This window comes from Oenanthe melanoleuca, chromosome 8, assembly GCF_029582105.1.
Source record: "Oenanthe melanoleuca isolate GR-GAL-2019-014 chromosome 8, OMel1.0, whole genome shotgun sequence".
Lineage (NCBI taxonomy): Eukaryota > Metazoa > Chordata > Aves > Passeriformes > Muscicapidae > Oenanthe > Oenanthe melanoleuca.
In genome coordinates this window covers 19,507,813-19,529,464 of record NC_079342.1, presented here as the reverse complement: position 1 = coordinate 19,529,464, position 21,652 = coordinate 19,507,813, and the positions used below count along the sequence as shown (strand labels likewise).

Genomic DNA, 21,652 nt, shown 5'->3' with positions numbered 1-21,652 from the left:
CCTAAAAGTTAAGTCCCACAGCTGCTGCTAAGGAAACTTGGCTGGATGGTGGGAAACTCCTGTCAGGGCTGGATGGAAACCTTTCTCCCAGCTGCAGAGAGGCAGCAGGCTGGTTTGTACCTCCTGTTGCAGGCGTGGAGCCCCATCCCTGCTCCTCCTGCTACCCGGGAGGAATTGGTGACTGGCAGGACCAGCCTCACACCGCTGTCCTCCTGACCAGGGGTGCAAGGATGCTTGTGCTGGCTTAAAACAGTTGCCTCTGGTCTTGGCCAATTGAATCTCAGGTTTTTATGTTCTGGTCAACCATTTATTCCTGGTTTTGACCAATCCTGTCCAGCCACCCACCCCTGGGGAGTGTGGAGACCTAACCAGAGACAGATACGCGCTGGATCTGCTGCAGGCGGTGCCTGCATTTCTGTGGGTTTGGGCTCTGTGGGTTTTAATCCTTCCTGATGAGTAGCTGTCAGTGTCCCACGCAGTTGTGCTTAGTGGTTCCTTGTTAGCTTTTCTCAGCAGGGGCTGCTGCCTCCTTGGGGAGCACAGGAGGCAGCTTGGACAACCTCCAGTGCTCATCTGGAAGGCACCTGATGTGACAGTGCTGGAGCAGGGTCATGGACAGATGGAAAGTTGTGATGGGATTTAGGAGCAGCCCCTGTTCTCTGGTGAAATAGTGGGTGGGAGGAGGCTGTGGCTGAAGCCATAAGGAAAGCTCCTGTGCGTGTCAATTGTGTGAGTTCCACATCCAGCACGCTCCTCAGGGAGAAGGTGGCTGGCTGTGCGTCCCATCAGCTGCAATGAGAAGTGAGGAGATAAATGGGGGAGGCAGGGCTGGGCAAGCTCACCTCCTGGCCTGCCCTCAGCGGGATCACAGTGAAAGCAGTTGAGTCACCTCTCCCTGGAGGTGTCTGATGGATGTTACAGCCAGGACTTGGCACTGAGGAGCGAGCTGCCCAGGCTGCATCCCCAGCTGAGGCACTGAGTAATGTCTTAGCCAAATGTTCGCCTGAGCACACCCTGGCTGCTTAGCTTCTCCTGTGCAAAAGAACTTCCTTCCCTTTGGGGTATTCCCTTGATTTTTAAAAAGTCAAGCAAATATTTAAGAGTGGATTAGAGTCTAGCTCAACATATCCATCATTCACCATCAATTACCCAGGCCATTAGTATGATTACACTCAGCTCAGGACTCTTCTGTGTCTGAATGTACCAAGAGCTAGGAGGAACTAAAGGTGGAAATTTATAGCAAGAACCTTTCCCTCCCCCACCTTATTTAATGGCACACAGGCTTTGACCTGAAGTGTAATTTTCTGCAACATTTAAGGCAGATAAAGTGTCTTTAGCAGCCAAAGGAAAGCTCAAAGGTAACATTATCTAACTAGCAAACAGATGGAGGATTTAACATTCTTGGTAGCTGAAATTTTGGACTCTGGCCAAACCATGCTAATGGATTTTTTAGCAGTCATTCTTTTCCTATGAAAGTGCAGGACACAGTTTAAAAAAAAAATCCAAGGGAAATATCTAACAGTACAGGCAGAAATAAGGAAAGATTCCCACTTGATCACAAGCAGTATGGGGGAAAAATAAAAGTATTTATATCAAAAACGGGGGCATGACATGTAGGATTCAGTTAAAGAAAAAAGATAAATCACTTCAGAAGCCCCAAATCTTTGCCTTGATGGAGAAGACAAGCCTGATGAGTAGTTGGAGTGATTGTTGTTTAGCGTTAATTTTGCCTTTCTATGAAAACTGAAGAGAAAGAAGATGTGCTTTGAAGAGCTCTTGTTCCAATTGAGTTGCAGGAAACAAAGCAAAGTCTCCATTCCCTGATGCACAGACACATCCAGCTCCTTGCATGCTTGTGGCAAGCCCTGGTGTTGTGTTACTCCCCTGGTTTTGCTGTGTGCCAGAGGGCTTTCCAGATTACCACAGCCATAAGCTTTCTTGTTCCATCACATATTCTCTCTAGGTTATAAACATGACAGATTGGGTCTTAAAAAAGCTATGTAATGGAGACCACAGATCTCAAGAGACAAGAACATATTTTCCAGGAATTATTGGTGAAGATTCTGTGGTGTGCAGAGGGCAGCTGAGAAGGCAGAGGGCCCTGGGAAACCCTGATGATTTTTGGATTCACCAAATCCTATCATTTACTATCAGTGAATCTTCAAAACCCTTTTAACTTGGTGAATTTTTCACAAAATGTCTGTATTTCCTGATCACAGCTTTCATCTCAACACCTGTTGAGATACGCTCGATAAAAAATGTCAGTCTCTCTAGCAGGGAGCTGGGAAACATTATGTGGCTGAACCAATTAACAATCAATGTGAATAAGAAATACTTATTGAGCGGATAGCTCTGCAGAGATCTGGAACCACTCATTTCACAAAGAAAAGAGGCTGACATCAGAAGGTTTAGAGCCATTTGCTTTGACTAGCCTTGCTCTTTTCTAAGCTGGAGTTTGGGAGCAAATGGATGACATTAACACTCTACACTGATTACAAAACACAGAATAAATCATACCGATGTCTAATTCCACCAGATCTCATTACCACTGGATTGAACTTTTCACTAACTTGCTTGTCTCGAGTGGTCTGAGTCAGCACATCAGCCCTGAGCATCCCAGGATTCGGGAATGCTGGAAACTGCTCTGGTTCCAAACACTGGCACTAGAGAGCATTCTTACAAGTCATTTTCCAGCAGGCAAACCCTAAAATATTACAAAGAGAGAGTTGGAGGCCAGCAGAAACTCCAGCTGAGAGCTCGGAGCTGGTCCAATGCCAGAGCATCCATCTTTCGAAAGTTTAATGAGATGAGTTTCCATCAGGCGTTTTCACAGCCAGGCCACCAGCAGTGGCCTTGGACGTGGTGTCTCGCTCCCCATGGTGTCTGGACAGCAGGAGCTGTGGTTCAGACCTCAGTGAGAAAGCTGGATGGTGAAAATTTGTGAGAGCTAATTAAACAAGACAAGATTTTTGCCTGGCAGGGATTCATGCCAGATATACGACAACCCGGGAAACCATTTCAGGCTTTGCCATAAAGTACTTGTGGAGAGAGAGCAGGACGTCTTGCCAGACTTCACTTCAAAAATAGTACTGCAGCCTTTCCTTTTCTTTTTTGGAATTGGTTTGGCCATAAATTATCTGCTTAGCTCAAGGTTAAACACGGGACAGCGAGAGCTGTGAAGTCTCAGAGATGAAAGGCCCCAGCATAAGCAGGGAAATGGTCATACATAATGTTATCAGGCCATGCTTCATCTGAGTGTGCAGAGCATCCTCTGAGAGCTCAGGACATCAGTCTCAGGAGAGCTGTGTTCCTATTCCTATCTGCTACTGGCCACCTATTGGTCCTGGGCCAAGTTTTTTATCTTCTTTATGCCTTGGGTAAATGAGGATAGTTCAATTCTTTCCTCTGCTGTAAAATGAAAAAAAAAACCAACATGAATGGCACAGTAATGTTTGGAGACTGTATTCAGGAGGATGGCAGGGAGCTACATAAAGCTGCTGTCCTGTTATGGAGACCTCCCCACCAGCAAGTCCCACCTCTGATCTGGAGGTTGCAAGGTCTTGGGCAATGTCCCCAGCGGTGACTGGCAGGTGGAAGGCCACGTCCTTTCTTCAGATGGAGCCTGGCCCTGGTGTCCTGACCAAAGAAGAGTTTGCAGTAGCATCATTAGCCAAATCCAACACCTCTGGTGTTGGCTCAGAGGAAAAACAACTGCCTGATGGCTTAAAGTGGAAAATAGTAGTGGGATGTGAAGAGTAGGTGACGTTCCCTCAGAGCTCCTTGGGTACAGACAAGGATTTTTCCAAACCCAGCCTCTGGGCTGGAGCCTGCAGTCTGGAAGTGGGAAGTGATAGTATTTGCAATTTAGGTCTATTTTCAATATCTCAACAAATCTGGGACCTAGGGACTTATGGGAGGATTCACCAAAGTGATTCCTTGGCTCAAAGCTGAGCAAAGATATAGCTGATACTAAGGATTGTTTCCATTGTGGTAGACAATAACTGAGCTTTCCAGAGAAATGACACTAATATTAGTACAGACTCTTAGAGTTAGGTACTGCTTAAAGATTGGGGCAATTAGGGATAATGCAGTTGTATTTGCATCATCTGGATATTGTTTCTGTGCAGAACTGTATCACATTCCTCACCTACATGAAGCATTTAGAGATTGCTGTAGATCCTGTCTTTCTCTGTTAGAGAGTCAAGTTACCTTAATTACTACATTTTTAACTTCACTTGTTTCTACATCACACACAATACAATTTAATTAAAATCAGAGCTAAGAGACTTCCAGAGAAAGAAACTTGAATACTTCTGAGTACTTGAATACTTCTGGGCTGTATTTCAGAGGGAGCAGTGAGCAGGTGTCAGGAAAAGAGAGATGAGTTCTGAGAATAAAAAAATTAAGAGCATTGGTCTGGAAGAGTAGTAGCCTACAGATGTGTTTGCTGATTCATTGGAAATTAAAAGCAGATAGAGCAGTTTGGGGAAAAAGTTCTGCAACACCAGGTTTGCCTCCATGTACAAACACTTAAGATATTGTTCCCCAGTTCAGGAAGGAGAGGTTTTTGGTGTTGTATGCCAGTCCAGTCTCATCCAGCCCAGAATTTAGTCTCTTGTGGGTAGACATCAGTCGTAAACAAATTGGAAAACTTAGACACTTTTCTTGGAAGGAAGCATAGGGATTTTTTTGTTGTGTGGGGTTTTTTTTCAATGCACCGCTGATTTCAAAGCTGTGTGGTTTGGGCAATAGCCCAGAATTCTTGGTTTTCTTTTCTCCTTGTTCATCTTACAAAGCATAAATACCATATTTCCTCTACAGGAAAATATATACATGCTTTTTGTACCTGTATATGTAGTACATCTGCATTTGTGTGGATGTGGAATTGTTAGTATTATTAGTTTTCAGGGCCCAGGTATTGGATGCTGAATAAAGCAAAGCAGTGTTATGGAAAAGGAGCTTGGCAATGGAAAGGAAACAAATTCTTATTGTGGCAGTGCTGTCCTTGCCTCTGACTTCTGCCACTCCAGTGCCACGGGCTGGCAAATCTCTTTCATGCTGTCCATTAACTGCTCTCAGTTGGCACAAGCCACAGATGGAAGCAAGCCATGGCAGGGAAAACCAAGTGCTGGTGGAGCTCTTGGCAGCTCAGGAGTAATTCTTTACCTTGTACATCTGCACTGGCCGTCCCCCCTGCGCTGTCAGGGGACGGTGAGGTCCCTCCTCCCTTTGGTGGTGACTCACAAACCCTGGGCAGGAGTTGCTGTGAGTAATGCTCCAGTAGCACACTTAGCAAAGAGACTCTGTACTCTGATGTCCTGGCCAATTTCTTTCCTGGAAAATTGGATGAGATGCATTTCCACTTTGATTCCAGATGCACAAAGTATTCCTTGCTGTTCACTGTCATAGACTGTCAGTTAGTCAATGTAAAGGTGTGCTTTCTTTTCTGTGATCAGCTAAGGAATTCCATGAATATATCAACCACAGTAATAATGTTCAGAGACAAGAACAAAAAGGAAGCTTGATTTGCTACTGCATAGCAGTACTGTACTCAGGATCTTCTGATGTAAAACACATACACATATAAAGTGTTTGTGTTGTATTTATTAGTTAGAAAAGTAGTCTCATTCCTATCTGCAAAAGAAGCATTCTTCAGGCTGCATATTGAAGTTCCTTGAAATGAATGGGAAAAAAAAGTAGGTTCTGATCTTTCCTGCAAGCCTCGTATTTACAGAAAATCTCTATTTTTAAAAAATAGCCAATAACCGCACAACTCACTGACTTTCAGCTGAAAACTGAAGTGAAAAAGACTTATCTTTCCTTCTGTGAGTGTGCTGTGCTCAGAGGGCTGGAGTTGGGCTTTGTCCAAAAGGCAGTGGAGCGATCAGGAAGGGGGCTCGCTGAGTGATGGGCAGAGGGTGCCCGAGCAGGGTGCAGTGTAATGCACAAGTGCAATGCAAACACTCTCACCGAGCCCTTGCTCTGAGACAGACTTCAGATAACGCGCTGACAGCATCAGTCAAAGGAAAATAAAATTGCCGAGGGGCTGTGAAAGGCGCTCTCTGTTCCAGCAGAACCGTGTATGTAACCTCTGCTTTCTGCGAGCCGCCGCAGTGACACGTGAGGGAAGGGATGCCTGATAATCCCCACAGAAAACCCCAGCAGCCCTGGGCACGGCAGCAATGATACTGAGCAGCAGCAGCTTACTACGGCTCATTGCTGCAGGGATCTTACTTAAAAGGTTTTACTTCAAATCCATCTCTTTCTCACGAGCAGGTTGTGTTGCCTGTTGGTTCAGGCGAGGTTGTGTGCAGCAGAAGTTCTGGTTCAGCTATTGAGTTGTGGGAACTTAGGCCACTTACCAAAACATAAGTGTATTGTAGGTTGGCTGAAGATCTGGAGAAATGATTATTTGTTGGTTCCAAAGTAACTGTGTTACTGACCAGGAATGGGGTTTCCTTGAATAGGAATGCTCCATATTTCTGTTACTTTGGTACAGCACCAAGGGGATATAGTAGAACTGTGGCTTTGAGAAACAACCCCAGTGTAAGTAATACTTTTATTTTCATTTTTTAAATTGTGCAGCTGCGCATTAAACAGACTTCTTTGAGGAACTCTGCTTATTTCAATAGGACAGCTTTCTAATTAGCTAACACTTGTTAAGCAAGGGTCACAGCTTTGGACCTGATTCCTGTCCTTAAACTGCTCTGAGATCTTTGGGGGCTGCACATGAAATAACAGTGCTATGTATAATTTACAGGGTGTTGTCAGTTGAAAGCTTCTCTGCGTTTCATGTATCTAGCACCGTTCAGGCCAGCTGGCAGTCAGCTCAAGATAATGATGCCATGATAGGAAAGATAGTCAGAAGTTGCCAAAACTATTAGACAGCACATCTGCCTGTTGGCTGCCAGGATCAGCACAGAGCTGCCAGCACCAATCTCTTGGGTAGAGATGGAAACACCTTCCAGTGTAATCCATATGTCACAGCTCTTCAGAGTCACAAACAATGGCTTCAGGTGGCATCAGGGTGTTTCTACTCTTTCATCTTGTTCAGGTTAGTATCCCTAGTAACAGCAGAAATATGAGCTAGTTGCACCAAAAGTGGTCAAGACTGTGGCAAACCCAAAATGAAGATTTGTTCTTAAGGGCGTTTCCTTCAAAACATTTTGATATGTTGATGTCTTCTGCTTGGCTGTTGGCTCTGAGAGCAAAGCAAATGTAAAGCACTGAATGAGAGCTGGTTTTCATAGAGAAAAATAGCTGTTTTCTGCTTTTATTCTGATAATACAAGTTCCCAGCACTGGTGGTTAGAATAGTACTGCTGGCACAGTGAGAGACATGGAGAGACAAGAGGGATCATGTTTCATGGGCCATAAACTGGGGCACACTAAAATAATCCTCTCAGATATGGTCAACTGAATATGAATCCGTGTAATCTTGAACACACTCTACATGAACTCAGAATTAATCATCAGAAAAAATGAACCCATGAACACAGAGCTAGATGTCAGGAGGAATATTTTGTTCTCATGGTGAAATACTCAAGACCAGCTCGTGGCATTGTCCTACAAAGAGTGTCATAAAATCTAACCCAAAAGATGTCATTATGAATTATTTGCTGTGACCCTGACTGTCCCTTGCTCAGTATATTAACATGCCATGTGGCATTTATTTTCCAAACAGATTAGGAAGTGCAAAGTCTGTCATTAAATAAAGCTCAGCTGGAAACCAATGTTTTTCCCCCCTATAGAAGCCTTATTCCTTCTAAGATTGATATTTAGTAATCCTTTGAATTCATACTTCAAACAACTTGAAAGGTGAGCTTTGGTTCTAGTACTGACAAGTCTGAGTCTGATGTCTCCAAGTCTGGAAAAAGAGGTGTCTGCTTCTCTGTTGGGGCTCCTCATCCTGGATGTGGAGTCAGTGATGAGCATTGTGGTGATGGTGGGAAAGACAGAGGTTACAGTATCCTGAAGTTCATTCCAAAGTTCAGTCATCACCAAATTTATCATTATATAGGCACGTAATGGGACAAATATGTCCTTCTGGGAGGAAAACAGATTATGCTTCTTTTAAGGATGGAGCAGCAGGGACACAAACTTACTTAGCAAGGACTCCAAGTGAGTGTTTCTTGAGAGAAGGAGTCCCAGGATCTCATACACAAAGAAAATATTATCAAATAGAATTTCAATTTCTGATGGTTTTCCCCCAAAAATATGAGAAACGGTGGAACATTACTGTAGGACTCCCTAACCCTTGGTTCATTGTCTTCATATGTCTGGGGCCACTGTACAGATCTCTTATCATCCTCTGTATGACAGTGGGTGGGTGATGTACAGACTTATCACCCTCCTTCTGGAGCCCATGATGTACTCAGAGAGGAATGAGAGACAGAGGGGAGAGTGAGACTTCTTCATGTGCCTTGGGAATTCATGACAGATCTCAAATCTCTCAAGGAATGTTTTTCTTGTTTCACTCCATTGGGAATTGGCTCTGACTAGTTAAAAACATTTTCAGAATGAGTCCCTTTCATTTTGTTGGCCTCTCTATTGCTCTTGTCACTGACCCAAAGCCTTTTGATTTTTTTTTTCTTTTGACGTTCTTGGGCTAATTGGCCTCAATGAAAAGTGTGTTGTTTCCTGCAGAAACTTGGCTGTCAAAAGAAGTGTGGAGGTTGGGAGAAATCTAGGATAGGCCAGTGCCAAAAGGCTTATATAACAGCCCAGAATAGTCAGCCAAAATATAGTGTGAGGAGATCATAGGTGGAGTTCAGTTGAATGAAAATTCTGCAAGGTTTAGGCGCATAAATGCCAGTAGGGCCAGCAATGAATTTCTTACTTCAGTCAGGCTTATCTCAGTTTGATCCACTGAAAGGAGCTGATAATTATTTATCTGGATAATTATGGGCTGGTGCCTTCAAGAAGGCACACTTTTGCCACCAGAGGCAAGTGGCAAGAGGATCTTGTCTGTTGTTCACGTTCTGCTCACCTGTAATTGCGTGTGCTTAGTGCTCTGGAGCTCTGGTGTCTTCAAACCAGCTGGAAGTAAGCAGATACCTTCTAGGCATTTTTCATTGAATTCAATGAGCTTCTGGTCAGGTTGCACACAAGGAGAAACTTTAAAGCATTGTAAATGAAAGTAAAGAACTAGACTGGACAGGTTTGCAGCCCCAGAAGCAAATGGAGTGCTGTGAGTTGAAGAGGAAAGAAGCACTGTTTCCTCATGTAGTTTTCTGTAGCTTAAATCTCTGATCAGCTTCCTTGGATTCAATGGGAGTCTTGTTAGTGACTTTAAGGGAAGAAGATGGGACTCTGCAAAGTGGTATTTTGGCTCTGAACCTGTTGTCCCTGGATCTGACTTTAACAGCCAGGGAAGGTCCCACCACCATGTTCAGGCTTTAAGGTATTGCAAGCAGATCTCAAGAAAAAGAGATGCTGAGGATCAGGAATTCATCCACATTAACAAGACCTGGACTCAGTCTGGAGCAGTGGGAATGATTTAAGTCATGTTTTGTCGGCTGAACCAGATGATTGAAGGAAAAATTATATTGGGTCAATGCTGAACAAAAACGTTTTCATTCTCTCACCAAAACAAAATCCTGGAAGAAAATTCAGGCTCTGCAAAGTGTTTAATTTAATGTCCATGTTTGTGTTCTTTTTGAAATTATATGTATGCATATTCCATTTCAGTAAATCATTGCTGCATGCTTTGAAATAAAACTGGGATTTAAAATTTTTGTTTTGTTTTGGAAACAGCAAAGGACAGTATTCCAGTACTCTTAAATTCCTCATCAGTATTCCTAATGTAATTTGGGAAATATTTTGGCTAGCAAAAAAAATTTTTTTTTGGCAGATGAATTACAGAGTCTAGACCATCCCCACCCTGTGTACATCTAGATACCAGCTCCATCATAAATTCTCTGTTTAATCCTGAGACCTGCTGATTTATCTGTAGAGCTGGTACTTAATACACAGACACTCAGCTTGAGGGCACAGCCAACAGAGATGAGGGAAAGAGAAGATGGGAGTGTTCCACTTGTCCTTATGGAAGCTTTCCTTTTTAAAAAATAAAGTCATACTTGGAGAGGGATTATTTTTCTATTAGATAGATGATTTTGTCCCCCAATATAAATTCAGTAATTCCTCTTCCTCTGAGTGATTTCTTCGTGAACTGTCTTCTGTAATCTTCGGGCCAGTTGCAGTGATGGTTTAAATCAGTGTGACTCAGCTAACACTATTTAGCTGCTAACCCATAAAGCTTCAAACACACGAGCCCTGACTTATCTCAAGCAAATGACTGCTTCCCTGGAGCCGGCTGAGGCTGCTGGTGTTATTAAAGTTAAGCAGGAGTCTCCGTGTTCTGCTGTGCTCAAGTTTAAACAGTAAGGTGATGACACTTCTCTTTCGCTTTTGTAATTTCTTGGAGTTGTTCTCCTTCCCTTCGGTATGTGTGGTTTAAAAGCAGTCCATCATGTTGCAGACTCTATAAACTGTGGGTTGCTTAATTTGTGTGATTCATAACACAGGAAAAAAAAAAAAAAGACCCATCATCATTCTTGGTATTACATCCAGCTCTGTTACCTAGAGCATTGACCTTGACCAGCTAATGATAGGTATTTAATATATGTGTGTGTCTGTATATATAGATATAAATATTCATTATGTGGGGTCTGAGATCGAAAGGGAATGCTGGCAGTGCCAAGTTTTGTTCGATGGTTCAAGCCTCCAGCTGTGCCAAACTCTGGGTTCCCTTAATGTACCATTAAAAAAAAAACAACACAGGCTTTGCTTGAATGTCATCCAGCTTTATTAAGAGAAAGATCAAGCATAATCTTATTAAGCTTGTCACTCACAAACCATAAGGGTGCAGCCTTGGTGTGTCTGTTTGATCCACATGTGCGAACAATTTTGCCTCGTGATACTGAAGCAGGGGCTGTTATTCTTTAATGAAGGCTGTGAATAACAGAGGTACAAATTGCAAGCTTGGTGATGTGCTCACACACTCGTGTGTTAGCAGAAAGGGGTGAAGGTGGGGATTGTTTGTTTGGGTTTTGACATGTTCCTCAAGCACGCTGGAACCCACACAACCACAATGTTTTTCGAAATCTGTTGTGTATATTTTGAGGTTTCAGAACTTCCATAATAACTTAGTCAGCTTTTGAATGTGACCATGTGTCGGAGTGGACAGCTGTATCAGGAAAACTTCACAGGAGCACTGAATCTCCCTCTTTTTGGTTTCACTAGAAGTCTCCTCCCTGGGCCAATATTATGAGGGGATGTTCAGATAAATTGTGCTTGCCTTCATTGTTGCTCCTTTTCCCCAGTGTTAACAGCTGGGAAGCAGGAGATAACAGTGGAAACCACTGCTGTTTACACTAGTGTAAAACCAGAGTACAGCAGTGGGGACTCAAATCAAATATTTCTGCTTGCTGAAAACATGGATGTATATAGAAATTCTGTGTATTTATATAGAAAAAACCCTAAATTGAAACTAGTCAGGATGTTTGGCCATGTGGCTGAGAATAGATCTGTGTAGGTGAAACTCACAAAAATAACTAGTAATGAGTGGAATGTAGAGACACATTTGATAGTCTAATACAGAATGTATTTGTAATAAGAACTTCTCCATAAACATAGCATATACAAATTAGTACTTGAGAAATAGAGCTTTCCAAGACTTTTAGTCAGTTAAATTTTACATTTTTGAGCAAGATATCCTTTGTCCTTGGGGATGTGGGGGCTTGATGCAGCTGTTTGCATGCCCAGAGTAGCTTACAAATGGAAGTATTTGCAGGAAGAAGCTCATGTCTGCTGGGTTATGATAGGTGTTCATACAGCACCTTTGCAGCTGAGAATCTCTGACTGCTGCAGGACTGTGTTCTGTTCCTTTCCCACTACACAGATGGTCTCTCTGACAGATAAGATTTACTGACCCTTCTGGTAAAGCATTTGCCATTGCTTACTGGAAATTCCCTGTCCTCCCACCACAGGACCTTTAGCCAAAGGACTGTGAGTCCTTCACAAAGCATTTCTTTCTTCTGTTTTGCTTTTATAGAATGAAAAAGTAATTAAGAAAATACACAGCCATGGAATCTCCTAACGCTGTCAGTGTCCTCTGGAGATCCTTTTTCTGATTTATGCCAACATCCTTAGTGTCAAAGCTGATCTGATCCATCATGCCCAGGCAGAGCTGATTCTGGTTTATGACATTTAGATACACTAAAATGGGTACTTTCTAGCCCAGTTTTCTATTATTCCACATCCTTGGCATGCTTTGCATTTCAAAAGAGACAGAGCTCCAGATGTGGGTGCTCCAGATCTCTTCCAACACCACGTGTATCTCAGGGTGTAATATCATATTCAGCAGCTTCACAAATGTCTGTAGTGTCTTCCTGCCTTCCTTTTCTCCTCATGGCAAAAGTTTGTTGGTGTGATCTGCCCTTTTTTGGGGTTTGCTTCCCAATGTCAGGACAGGCAAGTAGCAAGCCTTGGGCTTGGAGTGCAAGGTGGGAAACAATTCTGAGTTTTCAACTCCTGGAATGCCACAGCAGCAGCATCTGACCCCAATCTGAGTGTGTTTTGTGGACTCCTGGGGCTTGTTTCTCCTGCTTTCCCTCTGTGGGAAGGACTTCAGGCTAGGGCCTCACAGCACTCCTTGGAAAAGCCCCTTGTCTGCACTGGCAAGGCTCACTGCAAAGGTGCTGCAAAGGAATCCTTAGCTGAATTATAAGGCTGAGGATGGTCTTTTGGGGCAGGTTTGCACTGTGGCATTGAATGGATTTGGAGATGCCTGGTGTAGCTTGTGAAGTGGCAAATGATCTACATAGCACAGAGCAGTTTTCATGGAGCAATTAGCTCAACGCTAGCAAGTCATACAGCTGCACCAAACTGCCTTTAGAGCAGCGCCAGCTGAAACCACAGAGCAGCACTACGTGTAATTGCCTTTAATCCATGATCAAGGACAAGCCTGGAATCATGCCTGCTGCAGTGTGCTCCTCTGGATGGCACAAGGGAAAAGGTTGAGTCCAAACTGGAGACCAGGTCACATTTGCTGTGCTCAGCAGGGACATGTCTCAGCAAAACCAGAGGGCATCCAGCAAGAGGAGGGGACACACACCTGGGCACAGGTGAGTCAAGGTCCATGAGCTCCCTGGAGGACCTGCCCTCAGCTGCTGATGGGGACCATCGAGGGTGTCCTGCCTCCAGGTGTTTCACTGGCTGGGCAGCCTCCAGATGTTACCATCAGTACTGTGCTGATTAACCTGGAAGAAAAGGCCATTTCCAGGTTGGGGTGACGCCTCACCTTATTCACAGCCTCATTTGTGAACTTTCAGGGATGTTTTTCTGCAACAACAGTGACATCCAGTGGCCAGCTGGAAAAGACCGAGCCGCAGACAGTCCTAACACTGTGAAGTTTTTTATAGATATAAGAATCCTGACTAAGGAGGCTCAGTTTTGGTTTCCTTGAAGAGTTTCCCTTTTAAAAAAAAGTTTGGTGAAATAGTTTCTGTTTTTCCATGTCTTCAGGTAGAAACCATCAGTGCTGTCTGCTCCAGCAAGGAGTTTGTCCTGTATCCATAAACTGGCAATTTGCTGAGGAATCACTCTGTTTTGTGCCAAGGCATCACCACGTTTTTCACTTATGAGACATCCACAATCCAAATAAAGCACCAGAAAGGGGCTCCTGGAATGGATGAAGAAAGCAAAGTAGTCTGTCGAATAATTGACTGAGAGGTCAAAACCAGAAAGAACAAGCGGGGATCCGTGTCCTGCCAACTGGGAGCTTTGATTTGTGCTTTTCAAACAGAAAATGACAGCTCTTCTTGTAGTCTTTTGAAGTAATTTCACAGATTCGACAGACATTGCCCCCAACTAACTTTCCTGGGATGGTTTGATCTCATACTAGAGCAGATTACAGTTTTGTTCAATTCAGTTTAGAGCTGTCTTGTGCAAACTAGGGGAACTGGGGGAAGCAGGTTCAAAGCAAACACAGTGAAGTGCAGCTTCACACCAGACTTGATTACATTGTGGACACAGTATATTGTAGGAGCCATATTGTAAGAAGCCATTTAGTACATCCTTATTAGCTGCCAGAAGGCTTTGTCAAAGCCAAGCAAAGGTGCTGCATTTCATAACTCTGGCTGTGTGCTGAGAGCAGCTGAGGTCCCACGTGGTCTGCTCTTGCTTGGCCTCAGAGGTGCCTCCACAAGTTCAGTGAGATACCCTGCTTGCAAAAAGCTGTCTTCCTGATTGAGGAGCTTTTCCAAGGCCCAAAACTGCCCTGAGCTCAGACTGCACCAAGTCCTTGAGGTGTTTTAGTGCTGTGTTCACAGTTTCCTCCTTGGCAAGGAAGGCAGGAGTTAGGGAATCCAGTTTCTCCCCCGTATCCTGACCTTTGCCTGGCTTTGGCAGGCAGGTCCACGTGCATTCCAGACTAACTGGGGATGGCTCAGAGGATTTGTGATGGGATATGAAACACTTCTCTCAGGGGCTGCTTGCCCTGCACTGTCTGTCCAGGGGGCTGGCAGCAGCTTTTGTGGAAGGAGCTGATAACTGTGGTTCAGGTGGGAGAGGGTTGTCCACTCCAGCAAGGCTGTACAGCCACTAATAAGGCACCTTGGGTAAAAAAAGAGGCTGCATTCCTTCAGTAACCATTCTCTGTGCATCTCAGACTGAGTAAGCCCTGCCTTTACTCACAGTAAAATTTGGAGACTAAGTAAATCAAACTTCTATTTCAGCCCTGCCCACATAATTTGCCTCCTCCACATTTTTGCCCTAGTAAGTTGGTGCAGCTTATACCAGCAAACACAACCAATAGATTTTGCAGAATAAACACTTCACATATTCAGGCTTTGTTGTTTGACTCTCAAGGGATCTTATGTTTTCATTAAGAATACGTGCTGAAATAGTCACCCTGTGTTGGACCTTCTCTCTGTGAAAACTCCTCTAATGCCACATAAGTGAAGCAAAAATATGAATAAGCCCCAATAGCCCTATAATCAGCCAAAGGCCTGATCAGCACAGCTCCCTGTCCTGTTCAAATTCCAGTATGACAAGAAAGGTGGGGGACAAGACAGAAAAGGGGAATAGGGATGAGCTGTGTGCAGTGCTCAGGAGCTTTGGGCAGTGGCAGGGTGGCTTGGTGGGTCACCATGCCGTGTCTGACAGACACCAGGGCTAAAGGAGATCCTTAGGCTCACATGGTCGATGGAAAGAGACTTGCACAGAGGGCTCATGTTCTTCCCAGACCTAGTATTTGAGATGTTGGATTGAATTGCTCTGTGGAGGTGCCATCATCTCCTGTGAGACTCATTAGCACAGACCAGTCACTTCATGTGGAAATGTCTGAGGGAGCTACAAGCTGACACAGAGGCCAGAGGAGATGCTTAGGAGGTGACCTCACTTTGTCTCTTGCTTGTGTTGTTTTTCTTAACACAAGTGAAACAGCTGGTTTAGACTTGGAAGAAAACGGAGCACTTTTTTTTCCCCAAAAAAAATCATTTATTATTTACCACATATGTTTAGGGCAAGTCTACTAGGGAAAGTGCTCCAAGACTTCAAAGACAGCAGAGAACTGAGTTGCTGAGCTCACATTATGGCACTGCATTGAGACTGGAAACAGAGGGAGGAGTTGTTGAGGAGTGTGCATTGCACACCAGGGTGCTTCTGGAGAAGGATTTCCATGGTGTGACATTTGAGTGCCTCAACAATATCTCCATACCGATAACAGAAGGGCTGCTCAGAAAGGGAGATCAGAGAGACATGGAGGAGTTGATTATACTTGGGGGCAACAAGGAAATAGAAGTCTGTGGGAATCTGCCTGTCCTTCAGATTGAGATGCTCCAAGTATAGAATTGCACAGCAGATCTCAGAGACACCCCAGGGAAGCACAAATCTGTGCTCTATTAGCCTGGCGTCAATCTGGAATAACCTCCTCAACTTTTGGCCCCTCATCTCTCCGTTCTCCCTCCAGAGCCTGTTCTGTAAGTGCACTGGGTGAGAGGGGAGAGAGGTGATTACATGCAAGAAAAGAATGAAGGGGAGCCATGGGAGGATGGCTGGACGTTGGATGTGCTGCACGCTTTGGCTTTTTATGTGTTATTGCTCTGATTCCCGTGACTGTCCAGAAGTGGCTGTGAGTCAGTTCCTCACAACTGCATAGAATAACATCAAACAGGAGGGAAAATGATTTCTCCATCTGCTTGGAGAACGGGTGGCATGATGTAAGGAGTCTGTGATGAAAGCCTGCTTTACAAGACCATTGCATGTGATTGTGCAGAGTATTTTTAAGGCATGCTTTGGGCTCGGGTACTCCTGCCAAACAGGGGAGGAGGAAAGTTCATTCCCTGCATCTCCAGCTCTCCTTCACAGCTTTTTGCATAATGCTGCAATTTCCAAGTGCAAAACCGTGTCCTGAAGCAGAGAAAAAGCCAGAAACCTGGGGTGACAGACTTTTCTGGAAGGTGGGGCTTTGATAGTCCCTTTCTCTTTGGAAAACCCGCAGAGCTCGTGTTTCAAACCTGAACTCCAGCCTCTGTTTTGTTAGATCTGGTCTGCTGTGGCAGGGCTGCATGTCCCATCCTCTGGCATGGTATGGCTCACATTATTTCATACCAACTGGGGTCCTTCAAGCCATTTCCAGAAAATTCTCCTGTTGGATCCCCACAAGCATGAATTTTGTTCTCCTTATCAGTAAAATTTAAAATCAACAAATTCAGGCTTTCTTAACATTATACTCATGCCTAGGTGCTGCACATCACCCACCTAATCCATTACCTGGTGTCATTCCTTGATAAGATAACATCATATCAGAGGGGTAGTCAGGCTGGGGGGAATCTTTCAGATACATCAAGATCCAACTTGCAAAAGCAAGATCTGCACAAAGCCAGCATTGGCTCAGTGTCAAAGTGCTTTCAAGATACTTATTCAAGACATCCTTACCACTGGAGTGAGATTTCAAGGAAGAAAGTGGTTCAAGAACAAAGTGAGGGTCATCATGAAGAAGACTGAAGAGCCTCCAGTTTTTAAAGCATGTTATTCATTAGCAAAGGAAGATGATGGACAAGGAGCGAAAGGGAATTAAAAATTTGGAGGGTTTTATCCACAAAACTGATTGCCCACCATGGGTCTGGACCATCTATCATGTCAGAAGAGAGTAATGTGGGATGGCATGTGGTTCCCAGTAAATTCCTGCTGTTACCCAGAGACCTCTGGGTCAGATTGGAATGTTATAGTGGAGAAATTAGCAAATTCAGATAAAAATCATTGCCTGGAGTGTTTGGTTTTGCTCCTTACTACAGTGTCATCTTGACAAATTCATCTTTCAGTTTCCAAAATACTCAGCATTGACCATTGTAGAGTAAGAGAAATGGAGATGCAGTTTTGGAGGCAGCGGGTAAAGGAACCATGAAGTACCCTGACTGTGCAGGGGCAGCTCTCAGCCCTTTGCATTTTTCCCTACACTAACTCTTGTGAAGCCCTCCTACCATAAACACTGTGGTGCTGCCAAGGGGCTTGAGAATCAGCATCGAGGGAGAAGGAGGAATAGAGGCTGCCTGATTGCAGAGCAGCCCAAGGTCTAAATGGCAACAAAACGTTATACATAATGTCTGATTCACTGCGTGGAGAATGTAAAGAATTGAGACCTCCCGACACAGTTTACATTGGCCCTTTTTATGACTAATTGTGCAGAAAATAGCTCTGCTTGTAGTGTGCATGGAAACAGTTCAGATTTCTGCTGTGTGTCAGCTAATGGCTAGCAAGGCTTTTTTAGCACGACTTCAAAGGCTCTGGCAATGGAGGTCCTTTGTGAGGGAATTATCTCCTGCTCCTTTGTACCCCGTTATCCTTCTAAGCCAAGGAACAAAGAATTGCGAAGCGAATAGACAAAGTAATTTGTAGTAGATCTCTAAACCTAGATAAAGTACATAACATTTGCTTAAAAACATCTTTTCTGCTTCTGTCATCAAAACAACGGTTATAATTTTTCTGTGTAGGAACACCCAAGGTCATCTAACTTTTAAGGGATGCAACCTGATGCTTAGGTTATTGATGAGGGTCACTAGGATGCCTGAAATGGAAAAGGAGAGCTTTAGTTTATGTGGTCAATTAGAAAATGCATGGCTGTCAAGAGTTGGCTGAGAAGTGTCTTTCTCTGTCTGCTTCAGGATATTCCACTAAGAAAGGAAGAAAGTGCATTCTTTCAGCAGTGTGTTTGTGCATGGACATGCTTTAAGGAAACCACATATATTTCACGTATTTTTTACATTTTTTTTAGTTAAAAAACCCAAATTGATGTTTTATTCTTTCTTTCTTCCAGTGAAAAATGAAACCTTGGGGAGATAAGGGAACACATTACATGGATCTGCTTTGTGTAGTCCAAAGCACAGTTCTTAATTAAAAATAAAAAAGCAAACCAAGGGTGGAAGGTCTATGATTAATGTTAGCAGCCATGGTGTATAATGTGTTCCTCCAATGTCTCTGGATCCTTGTCTCGAAAAAACAAGATGTGAGTGAAAGGAGAATAATCTTAACCTCATCAAATTTAGTAAGAAACCCCCTCTTAAGTGCAGCAGCCACACTGACCACTCCATTGTGTTTGTGTTTGTGTTCAGACTACAAAATGACTGTGTTTAGCACTGAGTCTTGTCCTCAAGCAAACCCCATGAGTATCTCCCTTTCCTCAGAGGGTGGAAGGATTGCATCCACACCTGGGCATTTTTAATCTTAAACTGTTAAGGGTGGCTGCTCTGCATATCTCCATGCCCAAGCACAGACTTTCTCTTCAGGTCCCTCTGTAGAAAACCTTTTATGTCTGCTTTCTCTCCTTTTCCACTTCCATGAATTTCCCAAGGCAGCTGATGTTCTGACCTCTCGGATCCAGTTTTCATCAGCTGTCAAGATAAATTTGGTTAATACTCCAGGAATGGTTTATTCAGGTTTAGACTGAAGAGGGAATAGTGATGGAAATGCAAGATCATTCCCTTGCCTCTCTAACCTGTCTGATATGTCTCTAGATGCACTAAATTTTCAGTAGTTATACTTTCTTGAGGTTTTTCTGAGGCCAAGAAGAGAAGTTTTTAAAATATTTAAGCAGAAGCATAGATGCACACACACACACACACACACACACACACACACACACATATATAAAGCTCATTTATTTTATATTTATAAATAAAAATTAAATCCACTGATGTTATAAAGTGTATGACAGTTACTGCATACTCTGCACATATGAGCAATAATTTACCCAGATGTATGTGGGATAATACAAACAGGTAAATTTTAAGCAGAGTCTAAGGGTTAAGTTTTGCAAAGATTTGCTCATGCCATTTCCTAGGAGTTGTTAAAATTTTGGGCTCTGTTGATATATGTGGAATGGAGAATTATTTGGTGGTCAGCCCAAAGCTGGATTTTGGTTTTGATTTTTTTTATTTATTTTTATTTCTGTTCTCTTGGTTGAACTGGAGCATTCAAAATATTTCAGTATGTGTTGGATTGTGGACATACAATGAAATAACTATGATGTTCACATGGATATTTGTAATTTAGATTTTAATTTATTTGGGAATTTGAAGTTTAGGGGTTTTAAATGGAAGCTGGCATTCCTTCCAGTTAGGAAAGGCAACATTAAAAGCCCCATTGCCATGCTGCACAGCAGATCACCAGTCCCAGAGGCTGGCAGCTTTCAGCATGGCATCCACACAGAGGGCAGGAATGGGAATTGCCATCTTTTGGCTTCATCCATCACTTGAAGGGACGTGCAGGCTCTACTGAGGAGCTGGCATTGGTGACAGACCTACCATTGTGGGGATGAGGAGTCAGAGCTTTTGTATAGTTACTTTCTTCCCTGGGTTTAAAAGAGTTAAAATTGGTTTTTCTTGTGCTGTCATGTTGTCAAAGATTTGCTGGATTCAGGACAATTATTTACATTAAGAAATCTTTTGGCATTTAAGGCTCTGGCTCTGGGAAAATAAAGTGGACTCGGAAACATCTCAGACTCTGATACCTTTGACTTTGGTTCCTCAGTGTCACTTTGCCAGTGACAGAATGGGGACCTTTGTTTGCCTTGGCCACTGCATAAAAAAACAGGATATGATCAAATCCAGTTAATCATTCACAAATGTCTCATTTCTTGAATCTCTGAGGGTGTATAACACATTTTTGGGACTGTTCTTTGCTGCTTTGGCTTTTGTTATAAGTAAGTTAGAAAGGGGAAAATCAAATTTTGAGTTTTCTTAAAAGGAAGTGGAGGAATCCTGGAACACACTAGGACTCTGCAAATGTACATTTAATCATTTAAAGAAATGTCTTTTGGCTAAAAGCTCTTACCAGCACTTGCAAGTTGCACTCAAAGCCATAGAGCTCCATCGTTCCAACAACTGAGGCAAGTTAGCGCCCTTGTTGGCAGCAGGAGCACGGGGTGCAGGCTGAGCAAATCCTGGGGGCTGAATGCTCTCAAATTCATCAGGACCTCGTGCAGTGTGGGTGAAGAATCCCCAGGGTGACTCTGCTGGTGGCTCCATGCACAGTGGTGTCCTTGGAGGGGGACTCCAAGGGGCACATCTTTGGCTTTTTTCAGTGCAAGGCATTTGGCTCTGCTGCGGGGCAGGCAGTCAGACACAGCTCCTGCAAACACTTTCTCTGTGCTTCAGGCAAGCACACACTCTCCAAGCAGCAGCAGCAAACCAGGGGAATGGGTTCTTACAGCCCACACTGTGGTGGAACTCCCTCCTCAGAGATGCCACAGGGCACATGGAGGCTTGAGCACATTCCTGATGCTCGGTCTGTTCAGGGCTGGCAGTGAGATGCAATGACCTGGCTGTAAATGGGGGTCACCCAGCCCTGCAGAGCTGCAAGCTAGTGGATAATAATGGATATAATGGAGGAGGATTGTTCTGTCCTTCCTCAGTGTCAGTCATGGCTGCTGTTGGAGACAGGTTACAGTGCTATGTGGATTTTAATAAATCTGTTTATAGACTTCTTGCTTCCTTACTTTGTATTTCCAACCCATCCTGCAAACAGTGTGGGACTTTGACAATAAGTGGAAAGCTTTGGCTGGATTACACTGCCTTATTGAGTCTGTGCCCAAAGCCCTTTGAGGGCTCCCATTGACTCTGCTGGGATTTGGTTCAGACTTCAAGTGTATGGGACTCCCTTAAGTAAACTCTTTCAAGGCCTGTACACACTGCAATACTTACTGGGCTCCTTGTTACTTCTGTGAATAGGAATGTGACCTTTACACTTCTAACAAAGAGCCCTGAATTACAGGACTAAATCTTCGTGTTTTGAGAGAGATAAGGTTACCATCCCAGCTCCTCCCAGCCCTGCTGTGCAGGTGGCTGAATGGCTGATGAGCCAATTCCTGAATCACTGTGGTTTTAGTCAGACAAGTGCTCAACATGCAGTATAGCAGCTTCAGAGTCTCTTCATTAGCAGATGTCCATAAGCAGTGATGGTTGAGGTTGTAAGTTGTTCTGTTCTGTGAGTCACAGCCCTACGAATATCCCTTTGCCACTGCAGGGTCATTCTGATCTCCATGCTGGAAATTTATTTAATCAGTGTGCATACTAAAAATGGTCACAATGGAAGGGAAGACTAGCAATCCATCTAGGTTTCCTATTATGCACCCAGTCCCTTGGCCATTTGAG

The 21,652-nt window shown here is 43.7% G+C and overlaps 1 protein-coding gene across 1 annotated transcript in view; it reads left to right on the top strand.

Annotated features, from left to right (window-relative positions):
• The window catches only part of TRABD2B (TraB domain containing 2B), a 261,638-nt gene that overhangs the window by 197,532 nt on the left and 42,454 nt on the right, over positions 1 to 21,652 (top strand). The window lies entirely within an intron of this gene.